Source organism: Acomys minous (genome assembly GCF_964271855.1).
Source record: "Acomys minous genome assembly, chromosome: 1".
Classification (NCBI taxonomy): domain Eukaryota; kingdom Metazoa; phylum Chordata; class Mammalia; order Rodentia; family Muridae; genus Acomys; species Acomys minous.
The window spans coordinates 12,973-37,109 of record NC_140483.1 but is presented as its reverse complement, the minus strand read 5'-3'; positions in this window follow the sequence as shown (position 1 = coordinate 37,109).

Here is a 24,137-nt window from a genome sequence, read left to right as displayed (position 1 = left end):
AGAGGGAGAGAGAGAGCGCGCGCACTGTGATTAAAGGCCTGTGGCAGCACTGCCTTTCATCCTGCCTGAGTACTCACCCTCCTGCTGTCCCCAGCCTGGAACAAGCTGCTGGGCTTTGGGCCTTGGCTCTATTGTCCACTGTGTCCCCTCCTCCTTGTCTCATGTTGACACTACTTCCTTTCAAATACAAAGCATCAGCTTTTACTGTCTAAAAATCTCTATTTGGCTTTAAAATCTCCAGAAATTTCTACATATACTATAGACATCACTGTCAGGAAACAAACTATGGCTGCAGTCTCTCCCCTCAGGATCATCCCAGGCAATAACAGGCAGAGAAGTTTGTCACTAGGGAAGTATGACTGCATGTAATTCACAGGCCAAAGTTTTGGTGTTTTTTTTTTTGCATTGAGCATGCTTAGAATCTTACCTTGCTGTAGTTTGTCATGGATCAGAAGAACAAGAGGTATAAATATTAATAAAACCTATTATTGTGTTTCTGTCATGGACCAGAAGAGCAATGGTTATAAATGTTATTTAAACCTTCTTTACTGTGTTTTCTTTGTGAGAATACAAAGGGAAAAATTAGCATCTACCTACAAATAACACACCTTTTGCAGCTGCAATCAGTATTAAAGGGAAGATTTAGGTGCCTCATAGAAAAGCATTATAAAATAACAATAAAGACCATTGTTGTTTCTACTTTGAGTAGAAATGGAGAAATTAAACAGTAATTCAGAGCCCAGTGATTCTTGGGTGAGGGCTGAGAGTTAGGTCTTTAGACCTGTTGAGCTGAAATGGTGGGCTTTGGTTTCTAAATAATGAATAAAACAATTTCCTCCTGAGAATATAAATAGTTGGCATCACTGTGGATTGTGGGATGAAAGGCTTTGCTTACAAACCTCTGTGACATCTATGGGTTCAAATTCCTAAATATGCAGACCCGCTTATGAAAAGTGCTGTTGTGAAAAGGGAGCACTTTGTAGAGCATGCACACTTGGCATCACACCTATGCCGCACCTGGAAATAGTCACATTCATATTCCAAGCTTTCATTTTATGATTCCACAACCCTTCTTTGTGGGAAGAATTGTAAGCTTTGTCACAGGTGAAAGCGGTCCTGGCAGGCTTTCCCCTTGGACACATCACGGATACTCCGAGATTAACCTTGAAATAGACTGGGTGGAGCCATCCTGGGCCTGGAATTCAGGAAGGGAAGCGGACTTGGGGACTCCACCTGGATTATTATGTTTCTAATTGACCCTCAATGGGAGAGGGAGACCACCCCTTGTGCATGACAGACAGGCAAGCAGAGGGGACAGAGAGAGGAGCAGCAGGGGCAGACCGGGATTGAGCTCACGTGGATCGGGAAAGAGGATCAGCAAACAGGCCAGACCAACGCACAGGCCAGAGACATCAAGGGACCCATCCTGTGGAATGGACACCAGAAGGTTCACTCTTTTTTCCCTTTAACCTCTTTTCCCTCTTGTGTAAGCTAGTTGGGTTGTATAATAAAGTTTAATTGTTAAAAAACAGAGCCAAGAAATGGCGCCCAACATGGGGCCCAATGGGTTCCACAGTTTCTAATGGTATGAGAAAAGATTCAAAATTCAAAGGTACAGAAATGTTGTTTCAGTGTATCAGCAAAGTCACAACTACCATTGCAAAACTCTTTCCTGCCTTATACTTAGAGGGAATTCTCTGTTTTTTCATTGTTCTTTTATTGTATTTCATTCTTAGAAGGATTAGAAGAAAGGCTAATAACATAGAAAAGCCAGAAAGGTCTGTAAATTCTATCCTTTTGGAAAATAACACAGATTTGACTGGACAGATGGAAAGACTGAGGAAAGAAAATGAAGGGATGAGAAACAGAATAGACTTTTTGGTAATTGGGAGTGATAAAGGACAGAAAATAGAGAAACCGTAAAGCCAGAAAAAAACCAGAAGAGTCAACAAGCTCTATCCTTTTGGAAAGAATTACTGACTTGACTGAACAAATGGACAAAATGCAGAAAAAACTGGAAGGGCTGGAAAAGCAAAAGACACCTTTGGTTAAAAAAAGGTGGAGAAGGTCAGAAACCAGAGAAAAAGGAAGGCAGACAGACCAAAAGGTCTTTAGAGGAAAATGTCCCAGTAATGGAGACAGTTAATATTAACTCTCAAGAATCTCAAAATAACATTGTGGGACAAACTTTAGCCAGAGAGCCCAGATATTATAATACTCGGTGCTTAAATTGTGGTAAAATTAGTCATATACAAAAAAACTGTAAAGATAAAAAGTGCCATAACCCGGAAGAAAACATAACTTGTAGGAGAGAACAAGGAGGTTCTGGTCATGATGGTAATGAGATGTTAAGACTTCCAGGTTACTGTAGTCACTGTGAAAAAGGAAAGCAGTGGTCTTGGAATTGTCAGTATAAGAGAGTTGTGCAAAGCAATATCTTGCCGAGGGAAAACGACAGGAGGGGCCATTGGCTCGGGCCCCCATAAACAATGCCAGCCAAATTCCTTTGGCCAATCCAAAAGTGACAAACCCGCAGGAAAATGGGAACTGAGTATTAGTGAACTACTGCTTGCTACTGAAGGCAGTGCAGCCTTGGATCTGGCTTCAAATATGTCTCTTACCCTATCTCCCCAGGTTGAATGTTACAAATTAAATACTGGTATTTTCAGTCCTTTGCCTTCAGGCACAGTAGGAATGGTTCTGGAAAAAAAAAAAGTGGGCTGACTTCTCATGGTTTTATTGTGCATCCCGGTATTATAGATGGAGATTCTAAAGAGAAAATAAAAATCATGACATGTATAAAAAAGGAGATAAAAATCAATGCCGGGGATAAAATTGCTTAACTCCTACTGTTTCCTTACATTAAGGACAAAGCCACTCCAGTGGAAAACACTGGTGTGTTCAAAAGCACAAGGACAGGTGTGTTTTGGCAAGCAGTAATTAATGATCAGAGACCTAAGTTAATTACACAATTGAATGGCGTTAAAATAAAAGACTTGGTGGACAGCAGAGCTGACGTGTCAATCATGTGTCAGAAGTCTTGGAACCAAAATTGGCCACTTAAAAAAGTTTATACATAAATTGTAGAAATTGGTAAGTTATCTCAAATAAAACAAAGTGCAGTGGCTTGAGTGTGTGGGCCCTGAAGGGCAGACAGTGAGGCGGAAACCCTACATGGCTGACATTCCCATAAATCTATGGGGAAGAGAGCTCTTACAACAATGGGGTACTCAGATTACTATTCCTGCAAATACAGAGATAAACAGTGTTGAAACTAGGGGTGAATTGGTACGTGCTTCTAGGGAAGAGATTAATGTAAGTCATCAGGGCAACCACAAGCTATGCCCACTGTCCAACCTCAGAACTCTTCAGGTGTAGAGTGTCAAAAATTTAAGAGGGGCCACTGCTGAGATACCAACAGCCATGCCCCTAAAATGGATTTCAAACAGACCTGTATGGCAGGAGCAGTGGCCCTTAACAAAAGAAAAGTTGCAGGTGCTTCAGTGTTTAGTGAAAGAGTAGCTGGAGGCTCAACACATTGAAGAATCTTCCAGTCCCTGGAATTCCCCTGTGCTTGTGGTAAGAAAGAAATCAGGTGGATGGAGAATGGTAACAGATTTGAGGGCCATAAACAAGGTGATTCAACCCATGGGTTCGGTTCAACCTGGAATTCCTTTGCCTTCCTTGTTACTTAAGTCGTGGCATGTAATCACAATTGATTTAAAAAAAAAATATTATTTTTTCACAATACCTTTGCATGAGAGAAGGACAGGGAAAGCTTTGCTTTTTCAATACCTACTTTGAACAGTAATTCTCCAATGAAGAGATATCATTGGAAGGTACTTCCACAGGGAATGTTAAATAGCCCAACTTTATGCCAATATTCTGTGCAACAACCTTTAGAAATAATTTGTAGGCAGTTTCCTCTATCATATACCATTACATGGATGATATTCTGCTAGCTGATTCTGATCCTAGTGTTTTAGAAAAATTGTTTCAGGAAACACAATTCTGTCATGCAGGGGATTACAGATTGCTGTGGAAAAAATACAAAGAGGAGATTCAATTACCTATTTAGGCTATAAAATAACTGAACAAAAAATTCGACCACAAAAGGTACAGATCCATAGAGATCAATTACAAACTCTTAATGACTTTTACAAATTATTGGGAGATATTAACTGGTTAAGGCCTACAATTGGGTTAGCTACCTATGAGTTAAATAACTTGTTTCAAACATTACAAGGGAATTCAGATTTAAACAGTCCAAGGTGTCTAACCACTGAGGCAGAAAAGGAGTTAATTCTGGTGGAATAAAAACTTCAAAAGACATATGTAGATAAAAGTAATCCTGAACTTGGTTGCATTCTGATTTTTGCCTTCCAAACATTCTCCTACTGGGCTTCTTATGCAAAGGGAAGACAGAATCATAGAATGGATATTCCTGGCAAATAAAGAAAACAAAAAATTAAAAACATACATAGAGAAAATTTCTGAATTGATTACAAAGGGAAGAATAAGGTTGTACCAACTGTCAGAGATGGACCCAGTGGAAATTATAGTGCCTCTTATTGATTCTGAGATTATATCATTATGGGTAATTAATAAAGATTGGCAAAAAAAAACTTGTAACTATTTGAGAGACATTAACAATAGATACCAAAAAAACAAACATATATAATTTATAAAAAGAACTAATTGGAACCTTCCAAGTATTGTAAAGAGGTCACCAATCTCAGGGGCACCCACCTTCTTCACTGATGCAAATAAATTAGGTATGGCTAGTTATAAGTCTGATAAAATAACCAAGGTGGTTAAAAGTCCATTTACATCAGTTCAAAAATCAGAATTATATGCAATCCTTATGGTATTGTTAGATTTTCCTGAATCTCTTAATATAATTACTGACAAAATATGCTAAAAGAGTTGTTTTGCATATAAAAACTGCTGAATTTACTCCTGATAACACAGAACTAACTACATTATTTATAGAACTGCAACAGGTCATCAAAAACAGAAATTATCCCTTGTATATTACTCATATTCGATCCCATACAGGTTTACCAGGTCCATTGACACAAAGAAAGAGGTCGACAAATTATGGATAGGTAATGTATTAGAAGCCTCAAATTTCATTTTACAAAAACATGTCAATGGTAAGGAGTTGAAGAAAAGATTCTCTATCACTTAACAAGTCCCCCCCCCCAAAAAAAGTGTCCTACATGTTCCTTATATAGTCAAATACCATTACTTGCTGGAATTAACCCTAGAGGTAACAAAAGGAATAAAATTTGGCAGATGGATGTGTTTTATTTTGCAGGATTTGGAAAAATGAGGTATGTGCATCATACCATTGATACATATTCAGGTTTTCAATAGGCAACTGCCTTAAGTTCTAAAAGGGCTGACTGTGTGATTACTCATTTACTTGAAATAATGGCATTTATGGAAATACCTACACAAATTAAGACTGACAATGTTCCTGCATATGTGTCCCTTAAGATAAAAAACTTCTTTATGTATTATAATATAAAACATGTTACTGGTATACCTCACAAACAGTTGTAAAAAGAGCCAATCATACCTTAAAAGAAATGCTTATTAAACAAAAGGGAAGGGTAAAGATACCCAGAGACTGATTAAATAATGCTTTGTTGACTCTAAATTTTCTTAATGTTAATGATGAAGGGATGTCAGCTGCGGAGGGACATTGGGTGATAGAAAAAAACTGAGGAGCTGGGACAACCAATATTCTACAAGGATTTGTCGAGTATGAAATGGAAACCTACAATAGTTTTGAGACGAGGTCGTGAGTATGCATATGTTTCCACAGGGAGTGAAAAAATATGGCTACCAACCAAACTTATAAAGATTAGATCTGACCATATAGCAAGTGAATCTTCAGAGCTACCTGGTTCTTACAACTTGACCTTGTTTCATACTGCTTGGAGAACTAATGCCCTCTTCTGGCCTGTTGGTGTACATGCAAGTAGAGCCCTGTATTATTTGCAAAAAGCAGGACAAAGCTGAAGATAAAGCAGGCAGTCTGGGTGATTTAACCCCAAAAGCATGCCTCTGGCACCTCGAGCAAGGTGCCTCAACTGATCTTTCCTTGAAAAATTATATATGTACTAACATACCTATACTAATGATTTCAAAAGTTTGCTTACTTTCAGAAAAAAAAAAAAAGACAATGATGAAGATCGAACTTCTGCCTCTGACGCTACTACTTCCTCCAAAAATTACATATATATTAACAATAAAACGGCTAGCCAAAAAGATCGATCCCAAAAAGACTGGACAAAAACAGATACAGCTAGCTTTTCCAGCACTTGGCCAATATATTATTTTTCTAGGGTACCCAAAAAACACTTTTCTCCTAAACAACATAAAGTAATTTTGAGATCACGATGCCCCCATTCCATCATGGGTGGGTGTTTTTGGTGGGTTAGCAATGTTCATTTTTGCCTAAGGGGGCTAGTTACAATTAATAAAAGTTTCATTTGGGGATTTTTTTCCTTCTATCTTTCTCTCTATCTTTCTATCCCATCTAATATTAAGGAAAAGGAGGGAAGGAAGGGAGGATATAGGTTTATAGAATAAAAGTTAGATTATTGAATCTACTAGCTTCAAAAATCTTACATTGGTATTGCTGATTGGTGAAAATTTTAAACTTTTGATTGATAGAAATGTAAGACTTCAACTTTTGCTTCACATTGATAAAAACTTAAATTGTATATTGCTATTCATTTCTTGCCTTATATATTGTACGTTATATGTTGACAAAATATTATATATTGTATGTTATAAACTTAAGATCATTTTGTTCAATGTTTATTTAATGTATTATTCATGTGCCATTCATTCAAAAAGGTAATGTCTTATGAAAAACTATTAATAATCTGTTCAGAAAGATTGGTGATAAAAGTTGGTATTTAGTTACCTAGAAATCTTACTAGATACTAACTTACTATGTCATAGACCAGGTTTGTTTAATTTCTTGTATATGTCTTCAAAGGAGTAGATTGATAACTGTAAGAATAGAATGTTGGTCTTCAAACTCTTCAGAGATCCACAGAATATGGCATTTAATGATGAGGGCTTTCCTGACAGAGAGAGACCACTCCTGGCCACATCTCTGTATGCATCATTGAAGATGGGGGCATCTCAAGACGTGGGTGACAGAATGGTCACTGGATTGAGAAACTGTTCTTATCTCTACTGCTGATGACAGGCTGACTGTCCACAATGATCAACAGTGATGCTGGAAAGTTGACTGTCCAGCTTTAAAGAGACCAGATGGACCAGACCATTGGAATTCCTACTTCACAAAACATTTTGTTGAATGTTTTGGGCCAATAAGCCTGAAGACTGATTGCCCCAATGAAGGAGAGAATCTGGTGACTGTCCAGGCGGTTTGCTCTCTCTGTCCTGTCCACACTTGGAAGTCGCCAGCCAGCACTTCCTTTATTAGATAGAATTTCCTTCTTGAGTCTCTGATGGGATTGAAGACTAGATAGCCACAGTGTTACTAGAAGCTTTAGTTTAAGAATTGAAAACACACTTATAGATTGATAATTGTAATGTCTCATAAAGGGAAAGGACTCTCTTTGGTAGGATAGTGGAACACTTTCAGGTTAACAAGTATAAAAGGACTTGGTTATGTACTTGATACCTGATGATTCTGTATATATGTATATTTGTGTATATAGTTTTTTTTTTAAGAGCAGGAGGATGTGTGGGAATAATTGTAAGCTTTGTCACAGGTGAAAGCAGTCTTGGCGGGCTTTGCCCTTGGACACATCACAGATACTCCCTGAGATTAACCTTGAGATAGACTGAGTGGAGCCACCCTGGGCCTGGAACTCAGGAAGTGGACCTGGGGACTCCACATGGACTATTGTGTTTCTAATTGACCCTTAATGGGAGAGGGAGACCACCCCTTCCACGTGACAGGCAAGCGGAGGGGACAGAGAGAGGAGCAGCAGGTTCAGACTGGGCTTGAATACATGTGGATGGTGAAGAGGATCAGCAAACAGGTCGGACCAGCGCACAGGCCAGAGACACCAAGGGACCCATCTCGTGGAACGGACACCGGAAGGTTCACTCTTTTTTCCCTTTAACCTCTTTTCCCTCTTGTGTAAGCTAGTTGGGTTGTATAATAAAGTTTAATTGTTAAAAAACAGAGCCAACACTTCTTCCCTCTTCAGCACCTTTCTGCTTCATGGCAAAGTGCTCCATTCATCCTAAAATAAGCCTCATCACCAGTATTTTCTCTCCATTCCACAAAGTTCACACCTGTCTGCCCAGCTATCTGTGTCTCTGTATGCGCCTCTATCCATATACATAAGAGCAAAGGCCTTAGCAGCACTAACCTATTTATGTTAACCTGACGCTTCCCAGAAACTAAGCCACTACCCCTCCCTCACTATTCATTTATGCGTTCAGTATTCATTCAGTAAATATTTGTTGACCATCGGCCATAGTGCTTGGTGCTTGGCCTAGGAATGGAGCAGTTATGTGACAGAAAATATCCTATCTGTTCAGAGCTAACATTCCAATGGGGGTTATTTGAAATAGAAAAATATAGGAATTAAAGAGAATAATATATAGGAGGTAACTGAACTTTATTAGTGTTCTCCTTGTACTTTAACTTTTAGAGAAAATCCAGAATATTTAATTATAAGAAGTAACAGAGCTAGGGTTACAGTTAGTGCTAGAGCACTTGCCTGGCAACCACAAGCCCTTGGTTCAATTCTCATTGCCAGAAAGGAAAAAGGAGAGAAGAGGGGAGAACAAGAAGATGAAAGAAAGTCCTGTGTCCCAGGCCAGTGCAAGAGGGAACTCCAGGTTCCTTTTTGTGACTTTGCTGGCTCAGATCACAAGTGTGGAGTCTTGTTTTCACACTGAGACACAGAACCTGGGGCTGCTGCGTTGCCTGGAGTTTTGCTTGAGGGCAGCAGGGCACTTTCCAACAGCATCGAGCCTGGACTTCTGGGTGATGGATGGAGGCGCTTGTCATTTCTTTCTGAAAATCTCAGAGGTCCCTAGCTAAAGAGAGTTCTTGGAGAGCACATGAGGTCTCCACTTCCCTCCTTCTCTGTGTGGAGGGAAGACAGAGGCTGAGTAATACACTAGCCACATTACCCAGTGTTCCTTTCTGCTAGCAAGGGACGTACGTACATGTTGGGATAGGCGTCAGATGCTTCAAGCCTTTTCTCCCAAGGTCAAAGCAGACACATGGCCTGTAGGAACAGACACACGAACATCACAGACAGCTGTCAGACAGCATGGAGCCCTGTATTACAAGCCTCACCTGATAGGCCAGCTCCTGATAGCCACACTTCTTAGTCACAGACCCACTTACGCTGCCTCAAAGCAAACAGCCTTGGCCCTCACTTCTCTTCCAGACCATCATTTCATGGGAGTCGAGGAAGAGGATGTGCGTACTTTCTTTTTCCACTATGCCGGTGCGTATGGCACCCCCTCCCCCACCCCCACCCCGTGCCCCACGGAAGCTCCTAAGTCCTTTATGGACCTGAGTGCTGAAAGCAGCGTCATCGTGTGTGAATTACCCCAGCATCGCCAGGCCAGGTTGCGGAGCCAGCACAGGAGAGCCTGTCAGCACGCACACAGACGTGACCCACACCTGGACTGGCCTATGCTGGACTGTTCTCAGCCTTATTTTTTTCTCTTGGTTTTTCTCTCATGGGTTGTCCTGGCACTGGGAATCTGCTCTCATGCCAGTGCTTCTCGGGGTTGGAAGCTGCCTTTCCATGCAGCTGCCACGGTGACAGCACACAGGGTTTCCTGGCCCAGGGTTGCCAGAAGCCCTACAGAAAGACCATGGTCACATCATATGAGTTCTTGGTTAAAGCAGGTTACCTCTATGCTTTTTGGGTCTTAATATAACAAGTGCATATTGAGAGGGAAAGCAATTGGAACTATTTTTGTTTTGTATGTAATTTAAATCATTTTTAGACCTTTACAACCTGCATTTATATACCTTAAATCATATTCTCAGAACTATCATGCAAAGTTTTTTATTAAATATTTAAAATGCCATATTCAGAAGAACTCTGAGGAGTCTGGGGGTCAACTGTAGGCTTCACCTTTTCCAAACCAACTTTATTTGAGGTTCTTAAAATGCTTATACCTCCCTTCCAAGCCACCTACCCTAGATAGGAGAGAAAGGACAATTATGGGAACAGAAGTAGACCTTGTCGAATTCGGTTTCTGGAAGTGATACCCAGACCCAAAAAGCCTTATGTTTTGGGTTCATATATGTATCTCCTCTTAGAGTTGGTACTAGGCTGTTTTTCAGCCGTTAAAAAAATCAAGCAGCCCACGCCCACCCCACCCCCCACTCCCGCAACACGAAGTGGTTTGACCTCTAAGTGGATAAACATCACTTGCTCTCTCACAAGTCTGTTTCCCATCCCACACTTGAGATCAAAACAACATCATTCAAGTAAACTTTGTTTTTAGTCACTTGCTTTCAGCTTAACCTGGAAATCATACACAAAAGACTAAAGTTTGTTCTTCACAACTAATTACATTTGCATTTAGCATAATTATAAGCATAGTTTTGAGCATGATAAAGTCATTTATAAATGTGACTGGATATTAACTTGAATGTCCTAATTATCTTTAATAGTTTATAATAAGTTATTGACTTTAATAAGATTAGTATTTTATAGTTTTATCCATGTTAAACTTTAACCTAAAAACTACACTTTTTGGACTGAAGATCTCTTAGTACCAAAATGAAACTTTACATCATAAATGTAGCCCACAGAGAAACTGATAATTTTATAACACCATCAATATAGTCCACAAAATGATTGGAAACTTTGTTTTGTTTTTTATTCTTGTGCAGTATTAGAAAACATTGGAATGTCATGTAATCTCTAAGTCAGTAATTGTTAATCTGTGTAAATGTTAGTACTTTATTAATCTTATATATTAAATATGTTTTATTTATTAAATTTGTTGGTCTTTTAAATAAAAGTTTTAGGATAAAAATCCATCCTAATCCAAAATGTCTTGGAGACCTGCTGTTATCTCCTTAGTTTAAAAAGATAACAAGAGTTTGTTTTTGTTTTGTTATTTTTGGTTTTTTGAGACAGGGTTTCCCTGTGTAGCCTTGGCTTTCTTGGACTTGCTTTGTAGACCAGGCTGGCCTTGAACTCATAGTGATCCACCTGCCTTTGCCTCCGAGTGCTGGGATTAAAGGTGTGTGCTACCATGCCCAGCAGTTTTCTTATCCTACATTGTCCTCAGTTCCTTTGTCCATTTCCTCGCATTTCCATACCATCAACCATTTTCCTTGCATTTATCTTCATGACACTGTGCTTTCAATGTTGGATATTATTTAAATTGCTCTTTTTAGGGGATACAGCTATGGTTGTGATTAACATTTAGTATATATATATTTTTGTAAATAATTTGTTTTGTGAATGAGACCAAAAGAAGTTGGAATTAGGGTGTTGGATGTCTTTTGCCCTGCATTTGGGGGGGGGGTGTTTCGATGTAGCCTTGACTGTCCTGGACTCGCTTTGTAGACCAGGCTGGCCTCCAACTCACAGCGATATGCCTGCCTCTGCCTCCTGAGTGTTGGGATTAAAGGCATGCGCCACCATGCCTGGCTGCCCTGCATTTTTTTTTAGCCTAGGAGGCTTGTATTCCAAGCTAACAAGTTAGGCTGCCTATCTTTTATCTGAAGGGTTCAGAATTCACTATAGGGCTCAGATATTGGAGTGCAGCAGTCTACTAGACCCAGTTCTGGTTTAGGCTGGCAGCAAGAACGCTGGGAGGCCTGCAGGGCAGAGCCAGGGCAGCCTGACAGTTGGAGCTGTGAAGGAGAGATGAACCTGTTTTTTTTACGATCCCAAGTGTGGGATAGGAACCGTCTTGTGAGAGAACAGGTGAGGTTAATTCACTAGAAGACCAACCACCTCCTGTGGGAGCTTGATTGTTGCCAGCTGAAAAGATCCCGTGAACAGACTCTGGGAGGAGATCTATAAAGGAGCCCAGAACTGGAGGCAGGGCCTTGGGAGACTTGGGATAGTTTGGCTGTTCAATGCTCCACTTTGAGACCCTCCTAGAGAGACTGCTTGAGGGAAGGCTTTGGGGCTCCGGCTCCTGCTGAGGTTCCGGGTTCTGGTTACTCCAGGTTCCAGCAGAAGAAATCCTGCTGATTATGCCAGGAGAACCATTCCTCAGAACTGATATCCTTATGGTATTGTTACTGTGTTCTTTAATCCTCTTTTCCTATTGTTTTGGTTAGCCAGGTTATAAGTGACGTAGGTTTGGTTAATAAGTTGTAATAAAATATTGGTTAAGAGAACTGAGCCTACAGAGCTGTGTGGCCTACAACTTGAGAAGGAGTGGGAGGGACCAGTCTCTGCAGGGCAGGGACACTAAAAACCAGGAGAGTGACAAGGAAGAGAAAAAATCTGTGTGGCCCTTGAAAAGGTTTAGGGGAACCATGTGACTGGAACTGAGGGATAGTGGGCGGGTCTTTATGAAGATGCACCATTTCCTTCTGTGGATGGGCGGCATGTGGGGGCAGGTTGTTTACAGAAACCTAACAACTCTCCTCAGACGCAGTTTCCTAGCTGCCAGCCTGGGACAGTCACCAGTCAGCAGCACAGTGTCCCTGGACCCTCCCAGGTCAGAGGGGTTGCGGCATGGGAAACAGAGGAAGAGCAGCAGTGTGATTTCCTCAGCTGCCTTTTTGTTGTTGTTGTTTTGTTTTTTGTTTTTTGTTTTTTGTTTTTTGAGACAGGGTTTCTCTGTGTTTCCTTGGCTGCCCTAGTCTCACTTTGTAGACCAGGCTGGCCTTGAATTCACAGTGATCTGCCTGCCTCTGCCTCCTGCTCTTAAGGATGCCACTGTCACAATTCTCTTGAAGATATCTTACCATTGTCGGGTAGGGGGTTTATTGTGAGTTTTTTAAAAATTTGTTTTATGGTTGCCAGAATAATTTTCATAAAATCATCTCATGGAGCATTTCCAGTATGTGTATTTGAACACCATGTTCACTGCTACTGCAGTTACAAATCTCGAATTCAAATTCACCTATGCTTTCTTAACTCCCCTGTTCCTCTATTTGCCTATCCAAGAGCGTGTCCTTTGTCCTTGGGAATAGGCATACACAGAAAGCTTTGTACATGTTGGTCATATGTGGAACCAGTGCAGATTTGATTGAATCAAAAATTTACTTTATAAAGCACCATAGTTATGGTTGGAAACATTAACATCTTGGATGTGAGCACAGTATTCAGAAATGTGTCTTCAATGTTTAGTCATTAATGTTATACCTTGGGTCTGATGAAAACTGAAGATCTTACTGCTCCAGGGTATGGTGGAGGTTTATTCTATGCTGTGTTCATCCTGAGATTCCCAGAAGAAAAACCAATTTCACCACTTGAGTGCCCTGGCCTGCATGGTCTTCAAATGGAACCTGGGAGGGGGATGCAGGACCAAAAAAGAGACAGGACAGGGAGACATGAAGAAATGAGGGAAAGTCTGGATTCTGATCAAACCTCCTTTATTGAAAATTTTCACAGGGTTTTTATAGGGTCTCAGAGAGGCAAGGGCAGGGCTGCTATGGAAAGCTAATGGCAGCTATTCAGCTCTCTAGCCCAGTAGTAAAAACTTCCAGCTAAGGGAGTAAACTTTGAGAGAATGTAGCTGTAGAGGTGATAAGCAAGTGGGTTCCTAGGAGCTAATGGAGATGTTCTGCTATATATCTCAGTAGTAAAAACTTCAAGAATAGGGAGGTAAGTTCTGAAGAATGCAGCTGCAGAGATAAGGTAAACAAGGGTTGGGGACCGGGTGGTGTGGCCTTGGGCTGACCCTCAGCTTGCTACATGCCAAACAGAAGTGTAGAAAATGGAGCTACAAGCAAGGTGGAATTGCCTATGTTTTAGGCCAAGAGCCACTAAGGGTGACCCCCTACACTTGAGCAGGTAATAATATAAATAATAAATACTGACCAAGAAATGGACTTTGTTCAAGAGCTACGGGGGCTTATGAATACAAACCTATATGCCATCATACTTTCCCATGTGGCTTTATTATTTTTGAAGAACTACAACTCCCAGCATTCCAGGTAGCTAATCTGGTTCTTGGGCAGGTGGTATTTGCAGGTCGATTTTGGGCTTTACAGTATGAGGGAGAAAACAGCCAGATGTATCTAGAAGGGTCCAGACTGAGCCAGCTCATGAGAGGACCAAGAGGGGAGGAGATGTGGGACAGAAAGAGAAGGGAAGAGAGACTAGGGGTTACAGAGGAACCAGGCAGCAAGAAATCACCTCTCCAAAAATGTCTCCTTTAATATGTTAATCTCAGGTAGCCCTTTGCCCTGAGTCTCTTTGAGAGCCCAGCCCACTATGGATGCTGTGAGAGCATGACATCAGGCCACACTGTTATTATAGATAGAAAATTCACTATAGATTACAACAAAATTAGAATACACCTTTTGAGTAATTATAATTGCTGACTTAAATTAGAAAAATGTCTCCTTGGTTCAAGGAAATCACTGTGCCTGTGCACATGTGGCCAAACTCTTGTTTTTAAACTCACGGCTTGTTAACACTGAGTTTTTTCACTGTAGACTTCTTGCAGGAGTGGGAATGCATGGACCCTGGCCTCAGAGCTTTTTTTCAGAGACCTCCTGTTATAGTGGTGCAGCAGTCTGGATTCTGTGTGTCAGAATCCAGTTTTCTTGCAGTCTTCCTTCCTCAGGCTACCTGGGAAAATGGCTCTGCATGTGTGTACAGTGTATGTGAATGAGTCTCACATCTCATAGACTAAGTGAAATCCTCAGTGAAGAAGATACATTTTTATGATATTTTCTCTTTCCTTCATGGTTATCCTTTTGGCAGGTGTTAGCATTTTTCAGCTTTGTTCAAATGCAGTGCTTTGCACCTCTTTCCCATGGGCAGGTCTCCTCCTGCTCAGCCAGATCTGCTCACCTGAGAATGCCAACTAAGAGCCCTAGATAGTGAGGACAGAGATTGTAGCAAAGGATCCAGGTATGTTAGACAGATTGAACATGGTGTGGGGTGGCTCTGAAGTGACAATAGAAACAGGACATGAAATTGATTTTGCAAGATTCGATTTCATTAATGATTCTGGAAAATTTCACTGAGAATAATGTTAGATGTGGTAAAATGGATTTCCCATTATAGGCAGTACATTAAGCATTCAGTAGTTCCCTGTATTTGATTAGTTTTGAGTCTCTGAAATAACTGTTGCTTATTGAAAACAAAGTTTCTGACCAAGACTGAAAGCAGCACCTGGTCTTGGTGAACCGAGCCATTTGTGTGTGTAGCAAATGTCATAGTGGATTCCATTCTAGGGCCTGTGACCTTCCTTATCATTTGCTTTGGTCAGGTTCCAAGAGTAATCTGTGTATTTTCTCCTGTGCAATTACCCTCATATTGAACCAGAAAATCTGTTACTAATAATAGTCTTGCCAGTATGGCTCCAGTGGGCATGTCTGACAGATTTGGATTGTAGCACACAGGATCCAAATTGGGATGTGACCACTGATGACTCTGCCCTCCTCCTCAGTCTGCATAGCTATTTTTGACATTATGAATGGTATTACTATGTAATCCAAGATATCTGAAGACAGTGTGAGTGGTTTGATTGAGTTCTTCTTCTTCTTCTTCTTCTTCTTCTTCTTCTTCTTCTTCTTCTTCTTCTTCATTTTTTTTTCAAGACAGGATTTCTCTGTGTAGCCTTGTCTGTAGACCAGGGTAGCCTCAAACTCACAGAAATCCACCTGCCTCTGCCTCCTGATTGTATTCCATCACTGTTGGGCTGAGTTTTTCCTTTAAGGAGATCCATTTGCTTTCTGACTCTATTGTCCTCTTAAATTTTTCTCTGTCGGAGAACTGTATACTCAGTGATGCACTGTGTTGAGTTAGTCCTGATCAGAGTGGAATTATTCCAGTTGTCCTTTTTTACACTTTAGCTTTGTGTCTGTCTGTTTTATTCTGAGGTATGTTCCTTCTGTCCTCATACCTTGAGAGGTTTTATACTGAGAAAACGTCATATTTTACAATGGGGCTTTAATGTATCTATTGACATAGCCATTTTCCTTTTCTCACTGAGTTTACATATTTGGTGTCTTACATAGATTCATTTGTAGGTGTTGAAACAGCCTTGCACTCTTGGTGTGAACTCAATTTTTCCATTTCTGTCTTATTTAGAGATGATCTCTGTGTCTGTGTAGATCCTGGCAACCGCTCTATGATTTTTTAAGCTTTGCATGAGGACTTTCTATTGTCCCTCTTTTTGTGTGTTTTATGCAGTGCTCTCCTTTTGGCATTAGTATAAGGTTTGTCAATGGAAAGGAGAGTTCCATGCTAATCTGTCCAGTCCTCAGACACTGTTGGCGGAAACTCTTACTGCTTCAGTCTCAGCACCTGCTTGCTGTGTGTTGTAGCTGTATCATGTAGGAGGCTGATTTAGTCACTTGTTTTTATGAACTCATCATGTCTTCTTCAGTTGTGGTTTATGTGTGTACGAATTTCCACAGCACTGCACAAGGTAACACTGAAGTCCTTGTCAAATCTTGCAGTATCCCCCTGTTAGCTCTACTTCTAATACATATAAATTCACTTTTCCAGTTTGAATTAGCTGAACGATGCTTTGCTAGTACTTTAGTCTCTTCACTGAAACCGTCCTGTTATGTTGAATCACTGTACTATCTTTGAGTCTCTATCTAGTTCATTAATCTCTGCATAGCCTTGCTATTTTCTTTCTACATACTATTTCAGATTGACTTGTTTTCATGCTTGTAAAGCCCTCAGGCACATAACTCTGGGCAAATATCTTTCATAACCTGAGCCTCTTGCTGCCAAACTTCTTGTCTTCTCTTTGTTACTTCTGTGTGATTGTCTTTGCTGAGCTGTCACTCCTCTAGGCTCTAAGAAATCGTCCTTGGCGCTCCATCATGTCTGACTCACTGTTCATTGACTTAAGAGTCGACAGTAGCTACTTAAGGAACCATTACAGGGCAGGAGATGTGACTCAGCAGTTAAGGGCAGTGGTTGCTCTTGGAGTTTCCAGGTTCAGTTTCCTGTGTCTGCCTAGGGACTTGACATCTTTCCAGAACTCAAGCTCCATAGGGTCTGTTACTCTCTTGATCTCTTTCAGTTGTCTTATTGTTCTAGCTAGAACTTCAAATAAAATATTGAATAGATGTGGGGGGAATGGACAGCCTTGTGTTGTCCCTGATTTTAGTGGAATTGGTTTGTTTTTTTTTTTTCTCTCTCCATTTAATTTGATGTTGGCTATAGGCTTGCTGCAGATTCCCTTTATTATGTTTGGGTATGTTTTGGAGGTGGGTCTGGTGTATTTTGATGCTAAGTACTGCTTGCCAGCTTGTATCTTGCCTAAGAGCCTAACCTGTTTGACTAATAAAAGGCCATCATCCCGGGGTAGGGCAAATGGGATGGGCGTGGCTAAGGTTCCCGGGCTTTGGGAGACACAGAAAATCTTGGGAGGAGAGGAGAGGCGGAAGAAAGCTGCGCCATGGATTGGATGAAGGAGAAAGATATGGCCAGCATGGTGCAGATTTGGTCCAGATGATGAGAATTAGCAAGTATTTGGGATTATGGGTGGGAGGTAGCTTGATAGAAATTATTAGAAGCAGATGGCATAAGAAGTAGTTTAGGTATGTAATATCTGCCCTGCCCAAGGTTAACTAAGGGTGTTTTAAAATATAACAGGTGTCTGCGCCTTGAATGGTTGCTAGCAGGTTAGAGAATACCACCGTAATGATAATTATAGGCCTAATAATAAAAATTATTAGGCTATACTGATTAAACTAACCACAACAGGTATGTCCCTTGTATCCCTAATCTCTCCAAGACTTTTTATCATGAATTGGTGTTGGATTTTTGTCAAAGGCTTGATAGGTGGCAAATGAGATGATCCTGTGTGTTTTTCTTTTTTCTGTCAGTTTATTTATATGGTGGGTTACATTTACTGATTTTTGTATGTTGAACTTTCCCTGCATCTCTGGGATGAAGCCTCCTTGAACATTGTGTGTGATCTTTTTGATCTGTTCTTTGAATGAGTTTGCAAATTTTTTTTAGTATTTTTGTATCTATGTCCATGATGGAAATTGATCAGCAGTGCTCTTTCTTTGTCGAGTGCTTTGGGTATCAAGGTAATGGTGGCTTCATACAGTGAATTGGGTAATAATCCTTCTGTTTCTATTTTGCAGAATAGGTCGAGCAGTATTGGTGTTAAGTCTTCTTTGAAAGTCTGGTTGATTTCTGCATTAAAACCATCCAGCTCTGCGTTTTTTGTTGTTGTTGTTTTTGTTTTTGTTTTTTTGGTTGGGAGTCCCGTAATGAGATTTTCTGCTTCACTAGCAGTTATAGGTCTACTTAAGTTGTTTATCTGATCTTGATTTTACTTTGGTTAGAGTTGCCTATCAATTAAATTATCCATTTCTTTTAGATTTTCCATTTGTTGGAGTACAGGTTTTTAAAGTGCTTCCTTAACTATTCTCAGGATTTACTCATTGTCTGCTTGTATGTCCTTTCTGTTTCTGATTTTTAATATTTGCATATTCTTCTGTGTTTTAGTTAGTTTGGATAATGGTTAGTCTATTTTGGTTTTTTGCAATGAATCAGCTCTGTTTCATTGATTCTTTGTTGTGTTTGTTTGTTTTCTGGTGCAACAGAGTTTAGTTTATTCAGGGTTTGGGGATCAGCCTGACTCCTGAGTCTGGGAGTTTCTTGCTGGGGCAGTGGGTGCTTGTGTATGCCATGCCATAGGCTCACACTTCATCATGGGGGAAATCCACATGGATTCGGGCGGGCGGGGGGTGCAGGGGGTACGGGGGCGGGGGCGAGCCAGCCTCACGATGCCCTGAACTCGTGACCCAGATCTCCATCTTTATCATAGAACATTGAGCTGGGCACGTGAATTGAAAGTGAGGCCAGGGCTCCAGACTGCACCAAAGACTGCTCAGTGTCCTGCCTCAGTTGCTGCCGCTGCTCCCCGATTATTTGTATTCTTCTCTTTGGTATCTATTTACTGATTTTGAGTGTGTTATGAGTTCCTTTAGTGTTTGTTACTTTGTGAACTCTCTGCGGAGAAACAGTATTAGTTATCTCTTGATCCTAAAGGTTTGCCTCTCTTTTCTTGGCAAGTCTGTGTTTTCCAATTGTAATCATCAATGTTTGGGCTTTTGTTACTTAAGTGATTGAAATGGTTAACATATTGATTTGGGGTTTTTCAAACTTTCTCATATATTAACTTCTCTGTGTCCTAATTAACTTCAGCTTTCAACATTTCAGACCCCACAGCCATGTGAGGGAGCCTCAATCGACAGCATGCTCTCATCAGAATGGTTGCTATGTCTGTGAGAGATTGTGTTACTGACAATTTATTTGAGAAGGCTCTTCCAGTGAGGCAATATCCCTAAGCAAATGGGCCTGGGCTAGCCCAACTTGACACGGTAACCTTGCAAGAGAGCAAGCCAGGAAACAATGTATGTCCATGGTGTTTGCCTTGACTTTCTAGTTTGACTTTCTATCCTGAGCTCCCCAAATGATGGACCATGACCTGACAGAACCATCCCAAACTCCTACTTAACTACCTGAGATGCTTTTGATTAGAGGATAGAGCAAGTTAAAACAAAAAATGGTACTCAAAAAGTGATTTTGCTGTTGGACTGATCTTGGGAAGTTCTCTTTGGGAGGAATGTGGAAAATATCAGAAATTTAGCTTAATCGGCTATTCTTGTAGGACCTGGAACGCCAGAGTGTTTTGAGTAGTGCAGAAAGAGGAAGCTAAGGTCATAGGGATTCAGCAGAAAATAGACCCTGGGATAAATTTAGCTAGAGGACATTTGTGTGGTATTTCCCAAAATGTTTCTTATTCTGCTCGTGCCCTGAGACAGAATTGAAAATCTGATTCTTAGATGGAATATTGACTCTATTGAATGGTTAATACCTGTGACTAACTCAGGACTACATTAAAAAAAAGTGAAACATGGGCCAGAAGTAAACACAAAGTCTGCGGTTTGTAGAGAAAAACAGCACAAGGCAGTTTCAGATGGCAGTCAGATGCTGAAATAGGCAGGACTTTTCAAGGAGAAAAGAAAGAGGGTCCTTGATCTGGGTTGGAGGCCTAACAAGGTGCCTTAAGGGCAGCACTTCCTCCTGCTAAGCCTTAAATAAGTGGAAAGAGTATGCAAACTGATTCCTAGTTGCAGGAAAAAACTTTGAGAAAACCTGCTGCTACTGTGGTCCAAGTGTGGCAGGGTCCATCCCAACATAGAAGACAATCTTGACAGGATCGCCTTATTGTGCTGGTTCTGGAAACAAGAAAGATGCAAGATTCAAAGAATCTTCCTCTGTGGTTTCATTTCAGCAATGTCCCAGCTATTTATGTTTGGCTGCTTCATAGTCCCAGTGAGGAGACTGTGAGAGTTCACTGCATAGAAGCTGTGAGGATGAAGCCTGAGTTGCATTTTGAGACCACAAACAAGATGTTGAGACGCCTAAGCCATTGAGAAATCTGCATGGAGAGATGCAGATAGGGAGAGGAAGTAGCCAAACTGAGGGATGTATGAAAAGGTACAGGAATAGGGCATCTAAGCCCTTTGACATGAATATCCATGTGCGTGAGTCAGAGCTGCAGGATTTGGTGTTTGCCCTGCTGAGTTTCTAGCCTTAGTCTAATCTCCCCTCACTGTGTACACATTCCTGTTTACTGGAATGAGAAGGACTATTCTGTGCCATTGTATGTTGGAAAGATAGAACTTGTGTAATGATTTTATAAGATGTGTGAATCAAGAGGTTGTAATCGTCAGAAGCGACTTTGGACATTTGTATAGTGTAGAGGTTGTTGCTTGGGGCATTTGAACAGTGAACAGGCTGTTGCTTGGGGCATTTGGACAGTGTACATGCTGTTGCTTTGGGCATTTGGACAGTGTACAGGCTGTTGCTTTGGGCACTTGCACAGTGTACAGGCTGTTACTTTGGACATTTGCACAGAGTACATGTTGTTGCAGATTATTAGGATCATTACCGTTATACTAAATACATTTGCATTACAGGATGACCATAAACCTATAGTAACCAGGAAGAGAATGCAGTTGTTTGAGTCAAAAAGCTCCTAGATTAGAGGCTGTCTTTGAACACTTGTCTGGCCTTTGTGCCTTTCTTTGTAGAGCTTATGGATGCTTTTGTGGAGGAGCCTTTCTAGATTCTGTTGGTGTATTGTGTACAGTTTACTCTTGTTCATCCAAATGCTGATTTCTCTACCCTACTATCTAGTTTGCATTGTGATGTTTATTTCAAGTATCTCTGGTGTCAAGTTGTGTCACCGTTTGTTCTCTTTATTGCCAATAAAAGTCACCTAGCCAGTGCTGAGCAATAACAGAGACTAGGTGGGACATCCTGGTCCAGTGAGCGGAGGAGAAAGATCTGGAAGGAAAGGAAGGATGCCTGTGGACAGGACCAGGAAACACCAGGAGAAATGAACTGGACCTAGGAGGCAGTAAAAAGCAAGTATAATGTGGGAAATCTGAACTAGAGGAAGATATACTAGCTTGGAGGTTTAGGATAGGGTAATTATTGCTTAGTGTTATGCTCTCTGCTAATTAAACAGACCCTAGTCTCTCTGTGTGGTGTTTTGGTTAATGGATAAGCACTGATTATCCTAAAATTATAAATATTAATAACTATTCAACAAGATTCCTTATTGGGGATGAAATTTGGTTGTCTATAGACTCAATCCATTTCCTGTTCTTTGTGTCTACTGTGTTGTGGTTAAAACTGATCAGTCAGCTTCCTTCTCATGCTGCCATGCCTTCATCAGTATAGACTCTATCGCTAAATCACATAAGATACAGTAGAAGCAATTGCTACCTAGTGCTAAGCTAATTTGCTGGTGTTTTTATATTTTTTAATTTGTTGTTTTTGTTTCTGTTTTTGAAAACAAAGTTTCTCTCTATAATCCTAGCTTTCCTGAAAGTATGTAGGCCAGACAGGCGTCAAACTTAGAGATACACCTGACTCTGGCTCCAGAGTGCTGGGATTAGATGTGGGCCAACATGTCTGGCTGTTTTTTATTTTTTAAAAATATTTATTATTTATTATTATGTATACAGTGCTCTTCCTTCATGTATACCTACAGGCCAGAAGAGGGCATCAGATCACATTATAGATGATTGTGAGCCACCATGTGATTGCTGGGAATTGAACTCAGGACCTCTGGAAGAGCAGACAGTGCTCTTAACCTCTGAGCCATCTCTCTAGCTCCCTGTTTGTTTGTTTGTTTGGTTGGTTGGTTGGTTGGTTTTTTTGTTTGTTTGTTTTTTAAATAAAGTTAGTGGAAGTTCTTGGAATGTAGGTTTTTTTTACAAGGAAGCATATGCTGTTGTGCTAATCTTCATCCACATCTTGAATTTTGAAATTTGGCAGAGTGCATTCTGTTTTTTTAGGATGGCATGTATTCATGATATTAATACGACCTGAGCCTTCTGAGTCATTGCATTGCAGGTGTGTGACATTCTTCCTATATGTGTTTGTTCTGAATTTTTGAATGAATATGAGTATTTTTCCTGTATGCATGAACATGTATATCATGTGTGCCTCCTCTTCACTGCTGTCAGAACTCCTGAACTTGGAATAATGAATAGTTGTGAGCCCCATGTAAGTAATGACAATTGACCTCAATTATTTTTTCCTTCACTTTTCTTTTTCTTTTTCTTAATTTATTTTTTTATTATTAATTTAGGTTCTTCAAGACAGTATTTCTTTGTGTAGCCTTGGCTGTCATGGACTCACTTTGTAGACTGGGCTGACCTCGAACTCATAGTGCTCTGCCTGCTTCTGGCTCCCAAGTGCTGGGGTTAAAGGCATGCACCACCAATGCCCAGCTTACCTCAATTATCTTCAATACCAGCAAGAGCTTTTAACTGGTGAGCCATCTCTCCTGCCCTATTTTTTTATTTATATTGCTATTTATATTTATTACATTTATATTGATATTAATTCTTTCTGTTCATTTATAAATAAATAAACATCCATTCCCTTTTAGTAACATCTTACTAATATTACAGTGTAAACTGGGATACCTCAGGGTTATGGAAGATGAATATCAAACAGGAGTGAATGTATAATTCTTTGTAGGAACTTCAGTAAAGACCTCTTGAGTTCTTTCTGTCTTTTGTTTGTTTGTTTGTTTGTTTGATTGATTGATTGATTTTTTTGAAGGGAGTCAGGATCTTAATATGTACGTCATGGCATAGAACAGGCTGGCACCTGCCTCTGCCTCCTGAGTGCAGGGATTAAAGACATGAGATAGTATACCCAGCTTGCCCATCATTTTTGTAGTTAGTAATTGTTTCTACAATTTCTCTGATGTGTGATCTGTGTGCTTCTCTCTCTATGTCTGTTAATTGGCATTTCTCTTGCAAGGCTATTTCCTGTTCAAAGGACACAGAAATGACAAATGCCAAGAGCTATGGAGGATTGGCAAAATCAAGCCTGTGAGCCTCTGGAGGCAGCCCACTCATTTTTCACAGCTGTATTCCTTGGTTTAGGAAAAGCCTAAGTGATTTTGCCTCAAAACTGCTTCCTGTTGCTACACTGTCTTTCCATGCTTCTCTCTTGTATCTGGCATAATGCATTATGCAGATTTCCTGCATAATCTTATGAAGGTGATTATATAGTTCCTGATAGTGATTTCTGAATAGATTCAAGTAACGTCTATCCCTCCTACAAATTAGCAAAAAACTGCTAGGAGTTCTGCGAACCATATGAGTTACACCAGAAAGAAAAGCAAGATTGAACCACATTAATGATCAAGGGAATGCATTCATTCTAGGTTTAGTCCAATTTGAGTTCTAGGTGTTTCCCACAATAAGAAAGACCATATGAATATAAAAACAAAGAACAAATGGTTTTCTATGCAAGACAGGACAGACACCTGTTTCTTGATAACAACCTTGACACCAAAAACTCTTGTTTTGAACACATAATTACATTTGAAATAAGAAAAAGATAAAGATTCTGCTTGGAACTCAGTGAGCTTATAGATAAAACTACTATTTAAACCTTAATGAGCAAAAAATGTCCAGTTAG